This window comes from Lasioglossum baleicum, chromosome 18, assembly GCF_051020765.1.
Source record: "Lasioglossum baleicum chromosome 18, iyLasBale1, whole genome shotgun sequence".
Lineage (NCBI taxonomy): Eukaryota > Metazoa > Arthropoda > Insecta > Hymenoptera > Halictidae > Lasioglossum > Lasioglossum baleicum.
Window position 1 is genome coordinate 2085243 of NC_134946.1, and position 8861 is coordinate 2094103.

An 8861-nucleotide genomic window follows, 5' to 3' on the forward strand; every position below is an offset into this window, starting at 1 on the left:
ATAAAAATTTAGTCGAATAACCCAGCGAATAAAAATTTATTCGTAATTTTTATTCGCTGGTTATTCGAATGAAATTTCAATCGAATAACGCCCAACTCTGTCCCGGGGCTGTTCTCTACCCAACCAGCACAGATACAGCTCAAAGATAGCAGAAAGATGTCTGCCGCTAGACATTCAAATGTCTGAAAGATGTCTGCGAATGTCTCCGGAAAGTCTCTACAAGGGCTCCGGAAGGTCGTTTGTTACAAAGTTGCCTGTCTTAAAGTGGTCTTGAGAATGACTGTTAGTCGTGTTTCAGGCATTGTAGAGACATGTTCCACGACTCTGTCGGGCATCTTTTAGGCGACTTTCAGAAGTCTCTTGAGCTTGTTAGAGAGACGTATTTATGCGAAAAGGGAGTGGGAGGGAAAAATCAATTTACGATAATAGTTTAAAGTAAACGAACAAATAGTTTATTATAATAATATATGTACTATTTATAAAATAAAAATATATATAAAATAATATATATAAAACATTAAAATTAATATATTAAATTCTAATATATATTAGAAATAAAGTATTAAAATTAAAATACAATATCACGCACTTAAAACATTAAAATTAATATACTTAAATTAAAATATAAAAATTGAAATGAAATATACAGTTGAAACATCAGAATCAGTATACAGGGTGGTCCACACAACTTGCACACCAATAAATAACTTCCAAAGTATGCGTAAAATAAAATACTACATTCAGAATAAAATATCACGCACTTAAAACATTAGAATTAATATATTAGAAATAAAGTATTAAAATTAAAATACAATATCACACACTTAAAACATTAAAATTAATACACTTAAATTAAAATATAAAAATTGAAATAAAATATACAGTTGAAACATCAGAATCAGTATACAGGGTGGTCCACGCAACTTGCACACCAATAAATAACTTCCAAAGTATGCGTAAAATAAAATACTACATTCAGAATAAAATATCACGCACTTAAAACATTAGAATTAATATATTAGAAATAAAGTATTAAAATTAAAATACAATATCACGCACTTAAAACATTAAAATTAATACACTTAAATTAAAATATAAAAATTGAATAAAATATACAGTTGAAACATCAGAATCAGTATACAGGGTGGTCCACGCAACTTGCACACCTATAATAACTTCCAAAGTATGCGTTGCACGAAAAAGTTTTGTATACAGAAGTTGCATGGTCTGAAGGGGTACATTATGTAGTGTATTATTTTTTTACAGGTGGACGCGTAAAGGACATGTGAAGGTCAACTTAATTTTTTTAAATGGAATGAGGTATTTTTTAATACATCAATGATGCAGCTGGACCTATGTATGTCGAAAAGTTAATAGTTCAGGAGATATTTCAATTTAAATAACTCTAAAATACCATTACTGTCGTACTACGACGTTACATAAGTAAGTAAACATTAACGTCTTAGTACGACAGTAATGGTATTTTAGAGTTATTTAAATTGAAATATCCCCTGAACTACTAATTTTTCGACATACATAGGTTAGTACTTTTTTATAATGAATGTCCAGCTGCATAATTGATGTATTAAAAAATACCTCATTCCATTTAAAAAAATTAAGTTGACCTTCACATGTCCTTTACGCGTCCATCTACAAAAAAGCTACTAACATCTGATTAATGCTTATTCAGGGGGCCTGTTTCTGGCGCCTCACCCTGTATACTAAAATTAAAAAATATAAAAATTAAAATAAAATATAAAAGTGAAAATAAAATATTACTGATAATGTCTGTGGTTGTAAGGAAAAACGCCGCATGTCACAATTTCAAAAATTCGAGTTTATGCATTCATTGAGCTTTAGACTTTAGAGTATAGGATTTACAGTAGCGGACAAAAGTTTAAGACCGCTCTAAAGAAGACGATAACTTTTTTAATATTGTACTATACGATTTGAACTTTTTTTGGGAAGCTAGAGCAATTAGTTTACTAAAGGATGTGAAAAGAAATTTTTTCAAAAATTGCAATTGATCGGAATCGTTGAAAAAATACTAAAAGTTTATTTTTTAATTATTTTATGTGGGCCTATATTGAAAATTTAAAAAACACGTTTTGTGTAGATCTGTGTCAATCAAACATATCCTGAAAATTTCGTAAAAATCGGTCGACGTTGCAATGAGCTACAAACGTTTAAAGATGGTAGAAATTGCAGATTTTCACGATTTATTGCCGAAAATCTGCAATTTTTACCATCTTTAAACGTTTGTAGCTCATTGCAACGTCGACCGATTTTGACGAAATTTTCAGGATATGTTTAAATAAACAATCAACTTTTAGTATTTTTTCAACAATTCCGATCAATTGCAATTTTTGAAAAAATTTCTTTTCGCGTCCTTTAGTAAACTAATTGCTCTAGTTTCCCAAAAAAGTTCAAATCGTATAGTAAAATATTAAAAAAGTTATCGTCTTCTTTAGAGCGGTCTTACACTTTTGTCCGCTACTGTACATATTTACCAGAAAAAAAGTCATGGAAACACGTTTGGAAGGCTCAGACAACAATGCAATTTAACCAACCTCCTATGTCAAAGTATTAGCGATCGAAAGTGAAAGTATATGTGACATGCGGCGTTCTTCCTGATAACCACAGATATATTGAAATTAAAATCACTTGGTCACACTCGCTTTGTTCATGTTTCTTGCGGCTGCCGTCCACTTTGGCTTTCTCCGCTGCACCTTGAATAAGAATATCTTTGTTTATTAATTTGCACATGAATAATCATTATAATAATAATATTAAAATAAGGGTGATAATTACATATAACAAGGCTGGCCGTTCGATAATTTGCAAACGGTTTTTTGCCCTTCCGGCCCAATCAGCTATAGCAGACCGCCATGCCAGCACGTCAGTCATAATGATACCTAGACTTTCCTGGCAAAGTTGTAGCTGTTGTGCCCCCCGTATTGTGCACTTCTGCTGCCTAAAATAAAAAATTGTTATGTAGCATATCACATTCTGTTAATTTAATGAAAATGAAAGATAAACGTCAGCTATTTTAAGTGTATTTATTAAACAAGTCATTGGTCTCTTCGGCCTCCTTTGCTTTTCTTCTAGCCTTCGTGTAGCCATCTAGAAGCATTATATAATTATTATTTTAATTATACATGTATGGTGTGTAACTACTTTAACTTACCAAAGGTACTGTTTTTGAAGATCTTTACAGAAAAGTGCTCCCACGAAGGTTGAGGCAGTTCACATTGTTGGATTGCGTTGCTCAATTTTGATTTGTGTACCGGTGGCCAATAACATTTGTCGCCTTCCAGCCAACTATTTGGCACCGCTTCTACCGTTCCGTCCGCCAAAAATTGGACAACGGTCCATGTATTTGTAGGCATCTCCATTTGTGTGTATATATTCTAAGAATTGAAAAGTATGGTAAAATTTAGAGACTAATTTAAACATATATGTAATTACGACGTAAATATATTTAATTAAAGAATATATTTAGAAAAATAGCAAATAGAATGAAGGAATGGAAATATGACCAATTTTTGTTCATTTTTTGACTTCACACTTATTTACACATTAGGGCAGTAGACTCGTTTCCAGGATTGCAATCAATTGCAATCCCGCACCCTTGCAATCCTGGAAAAAGCAGTCTACCCCCTTACAATACCGAAAGTACTTTCTTTGACTTTCTTGCCAACCCCATAGTAAACTTCGAATATAGCGGAAGGGCATCAGCAAAAAACACTAACGGTAACAAATAACAGCAATGGAAGTACTTACTTTTGTAAATATACACTCGTCGGATAAATTATCACTATTACAATACACTAATACAATTAGACACTTCTCTAAACCTGGTGTCGACCGGTGTCGACCATGTGCGCCGGACCAAAAATAGTAACTTCAACAGCGCCACTCGGGGTGAACTACGAAGACAGAGAAGCAGATATGTTTCTCGCAGGAAAGACACTGACAGAGAATATATGAAACAGCTTGATTTTTTCGATCACGCGGGTAAGCCGCATTTCGCGAAGAAGCAATATTTTTTTATGCTCTTTGTGTTGAAATATTCTCTGCATTATTGCGGGGTCCCGTACAGAGCCCTTTTTTGGATTTGGCTCTTGGAACTTTGTAAACAACAAAAGTGTACATTTTTATGGAAGAACTTTTTTTCTGTACACTTTTTCCAAATGCTCTTTGCGTTGAAATACTCTCTGTATTATTGCGGATTAGCATGCAGAGCTCTTTTTTCGAAAAAGTGCACAGAAAAAAGTTCTTCCTTAGAAGCTGTATCCCCCTACTCCACCCCACTCTTTACCGGCGGCGTAGGAAAAACAACGTCTCCGGAAAATGTCTCTCAGTCGCCAAAAAGATACCCTTTATGGAGACGTTGCATTTACGACTGAAATGAGACAGCTGAAAGACGTTCACCCTCTGCTGTGAAAACAACGTCTCCATAAAGATATCTTTTTGGCGACTAAAAGACGTATCTTTGGGACATAGACGTTCAGACGGGACGACGACATGAAACAGACATCTATGAGACGATGTGTGCTGGTTGGGTATGGAGAGGTGTATCACAGTTCATTTCTATTGAGTTGGAAGTCGGCACTTTCTCGGGCAACATGTGTTGACTGTAAAATAATTTGTAGGCGCCCCGACTTCTCCGGAGGAAAATAAATGTAAAAATGCTACATACAGCGACTCCCACTAATATTTGGACGCTCAAAAAAAGACGATGACTTTTTAAATATTCTACCATACGATTTTAACTTTTTTGTGAAGCTAGAGCAATTAGTTTACTACAGGATGGGAAAAGAAATTTTTTAAAAAATTGCAATTGATCGGAATTATAGAAAAAATACTAAAAGTTGCATTTTACAATTTTTTTATGTGGGCCTATATTGAAAATTTAAAAAGTACGTTTTGTAGGTCTGTGTCAATTGTGAAAGTTTCATCGAAATCGGTTAAAATTCGTGAAAAATTAAAATTTTCAACATCTTTGAACGTTTGCAGCTTATTGCAACATTGACTGATTTTGAAGGAATTTTCAGAATTGACACAGATCTACAAAACGTATGTTTTAAATTTTCAATATAGGCCCACGTAAAAAAGAAAAAATTTCCTTTCGCGTCCTGTAGTAAACTAATTGATCTGGCTTTCTAAAAAAGCTCAAATCATATAGTCCAATATTTGAAAAGTTATCGTCTTTTTTGGAGTGTCCAAATATTAGTGGGAGTCATTGTATGTAGTCTTCGAGAATACACGTAGAGGGGAGTATGCACAGGAAAGTAGTAAGTAAATTGTTCATTTTACACTGCGACACTTTGCAACTTGATTGACCTTGTACACACCGTTTAAAAATTTCATACGGTACACATGGAATGTGAAACACCCCAATAACTACAAACAGCTGCACATAGAAGGTGTTCTCCTGTTCGTCCGTTACCTTAAGTCCATCAATTTTATTACAGGTAAAGACAGGTATAAATGAGGGTAGCGTACAAATAAGTTTCGTTGACGAGCATAAATTACTTTATGACCACCGTCCGACAAAAGCACGAAGGAAAACACGTGGCCAACACGTGTTGGAAGGGACTTCCACATTCTAAATTATAATGTACCAGCTCAAAAATCACACCAATAGATTGCAACGTTGCCCAAAAAGGCGTGTTGTGTTGCTCGCGGATTTGTTTATGTTCTGACTAGTTCAAAACACTGCCCCGTACGAATGATAGCGGGACAGCTGTGGGCTAAGATATGAAAACCGCTACCCACGAGTTTAATTCTTTTGAAAAGTTAGTACAATTAATTGACAACATGACGTGAAAAAGATTTGTAGAAAATTGCAATTGGTCGGAATTGCAGAGGAAATACTAACAGTTGTATTTCGCAATTTTTTTGAGGTGGCCCTTTATTGAAAATTTGAAGAGCACGTTGTGTGGATCTACAGGGTGTTTCACACTATTCCTGGCCAGCGTTTTTCTTGCAAATTATTAGAAAAACATGAAAGAGGAAAAAGTAGTATATACTGTTTTTTATACGCACAACGCAACGACATATGTAATTTTTTTGTGTTTATGATATTTTGTTAGATATGAAAGTGACCTTCAATTTTTTAAAATAGAATGCTTTATTATTTCTTATGTCACATGAGAGCGCGTGTCTAGTCGAATTCATTCGTATACTGTGCAGTGACCCTCAAGGTCATGCAAGGTCAGAAACGAAAGAAGCATTTTGAAATACTTGCAAACACATTGGTATTAAATATTCAAAATGCTTCTTTCGTTTCCGAGCTTGCATGACCTTGAGGGTCGCTGTACAATATACGGATTTGCATCTAACAAAATATCATAAACACAAAAAAATGACATATGTCGTTGCATTGCGTATAAAAAACAGTATGTACTACTTTTTCCTCTTTCATGTTTTTCTAATAATTTGCAAGAGAAACGCTGGCCAGGAATAGATCCACGCAACGTGCTCTTCAAATTTTCAATAAAGAGCCACCCCAAAAAAATTGCGAAATACAACTGTTAGTACTTCCTCTGCAATTCCGACCAATTGCATTTTCCACAAATCTTTTTCCACGTCATATAATCAATTAATAATTGTACTAACTTTTCAAAAAAATCAAACTCTTTGTTATAACGTTTAAATTCCTTAACAACGTATTCGCCACCTATTGACACGACAAACTCTGACAAGTTCTAGTCAATAGCTTTTTAAATAAATACAGCATGTTATATTCTGCCTGTGCCACGCTGGAGCGGCGCACAGTGGTCCCAAAGCCCGAAAACGTGGCCAAAACCTAAAAAATTAACTTTCAGCTAGGTAAGTTGTAACCGTATATTTCCTTTGTAATTGTATATTCGATTACTTATCTATTATTAAATCGAGCTAGCCAGATGGGCTGAAGAGATATGCAAATTGAAGTATTGAATTGAGAATGTGTGGAGTCGAGCCTCCATGCAATGGATAGCGGATTAGTTTGGATGGAAGGTTAAACATTCGTAAGCGAAATCTGGTAAAAGGAGGGTATATTGAACTAGGTCTCAATACAACGATTAATTATGATTTCGTAACAATGTTAAATGTAATACGGTAGCCACGCCTTACGCTATCAGTCTTACAGAGTGCGACTGCACTTACGATCTGCACGAAATTACTTCTACTGGACAATGATCTAACCCCGTCGGCGGATAATCGCTGAGAATCCACGTCTGGTCGCTACGCAGTAAATGTTATTCAATTATACAGAGCATAACCCTCGGAATGTGTCGATATGACTAGAGTGGCGGTCAACAGTGTAACACATAAGGTAAAGTAGAGAATATAGCTCACACAGCGTGTAAGTTAATTATATAACGAAAATCCCGGAGGATGCGTTTCACTACCCGTGCGGTCTGCTGATGACTCAGATGATACGCACGAATGGGAAATGATCCTATTAACGACAGAATCGTGATTGCTAAGCACGAGCATTTATCCAGTCCGGCCGAGTATGGATAGACATGGTCAACGAGTACCAGCGATCACGCTTCTTTATAACTAAGATGTTTAAACACCAACGAGACTTGGACTCGTTTACTACTCGTACGATCTGCTGACTGCTCAGATGATACGCACTTATAGAAACGATCACGATACCTCGGAAATTCCGGAACACTTACAAGTTGCCCTTCAGCACAGTCGTGACCTCGGAACAACTCTCAGTGTCAGTAGAGTCCCCTTGGCAGTGACGATCCAAAGATTATACCGAAAACCGAATAATTCGAGAACCTGCCTCTCAAAGACGATCGACACAATAATGAAACCCAGTAGTGCAGAGGTCTGATCTACATGGAATTTCAGATGCTTGATCTGGTGATATGACACGTTCCCGAATCTAGCCGCGAACCACACACTGTTGAAGCCACTAAATATATCGGAGTGTCCGCACGACGACTTTCGTGAAGCTAATAGTTGAGACTCGCAGTCCAATACGATGAGAAAAGAAACTTCAATAAATTCTTAAATTTCCGCTTGCTTGTAGCAAATTACACATTTCGGAGCTACGTTATTTTACATCAATAATCTGACGCAAATGACTACTACGCTGTTACGTTCAAATTACGCGTGCTGTGATACGTTAGACTGTGCCACGAAGCGGTTTGCAATCGCGACTCCTCGGTTTGAGGCGCGTACGTAACGAGGTTGGCTAGACGGTTTGTCTAGTACAACAGGACGGTTTGGCCTCCCGAATACGCACCGGTTATCGTCGAACGGACACTTCGCGAACGCGTGCTCACTAGATCGCTTCCAGACGTAGAGTGAGTTCTCCATGGCCCTCATCGATCTCCTTCGATGATTATCGAGAGGGGATCGATGCGCACGCAACTATGATTAGTGGGGCGATCTTGCGATCCTTTTCTACGACGAGGATCGCATATGACGTCATAGATCGTCGTGGTAAATACAATTCCTATCTTCTACGTTCGCGAAGTGTCGATATGTGACCGACACGGTTACATATACTTCCCCCTTCCCTTTGAGATTACAGGTGCAGGAGCGCATTCGGAATGCACCTCGTAATCTGTAGACTACATTCCCGAAGTCAAAATGGCACAACTACCCGGAGATGTTGACGATCGCGCACGAAATATATCACAGAATTTCTCGCTACACGTATGTCTCGCAACGTCTATGAGAACGTTTATATGACTGGTCATACCTTGAAGAGTTTACAGTCCACTCGTCTCGTGTCTCGTACGCGGACAAGTAATCAAATCAATGTCAAGAATAATAAACTAAATAAACCACGTTTCGCCTGTTATTCTCACAGCGGTGTGTGTGTGCGAGACACGAAATAAGTTCCA

General features: G+C 36.6%; 1 long non-coding RNA gene across 1 annotated transcript; it reads right to left on the reverse strand.

The window, feature by feature from the left end:
* Positions 1–429: 429 nt before the first annotated feature.
* LOC143217813 (uncharacterized) lies at positions 430–4250 on the reverse strand. Its single transcript, XR_013010911.1, has 4 exons — positions 3784–4250; positions 3188–3410; positions 2812–3123; positions 430–2729 (listed from the first exon to the last, which is right to left on the reverse strand). It is a non-coding gene; the product is annotated as an uncharacterized LOC143217813 (long non-coding RNA).
* Between the last annotated feature and the right edge of the window lie 4611 nt (positions 4251–8861).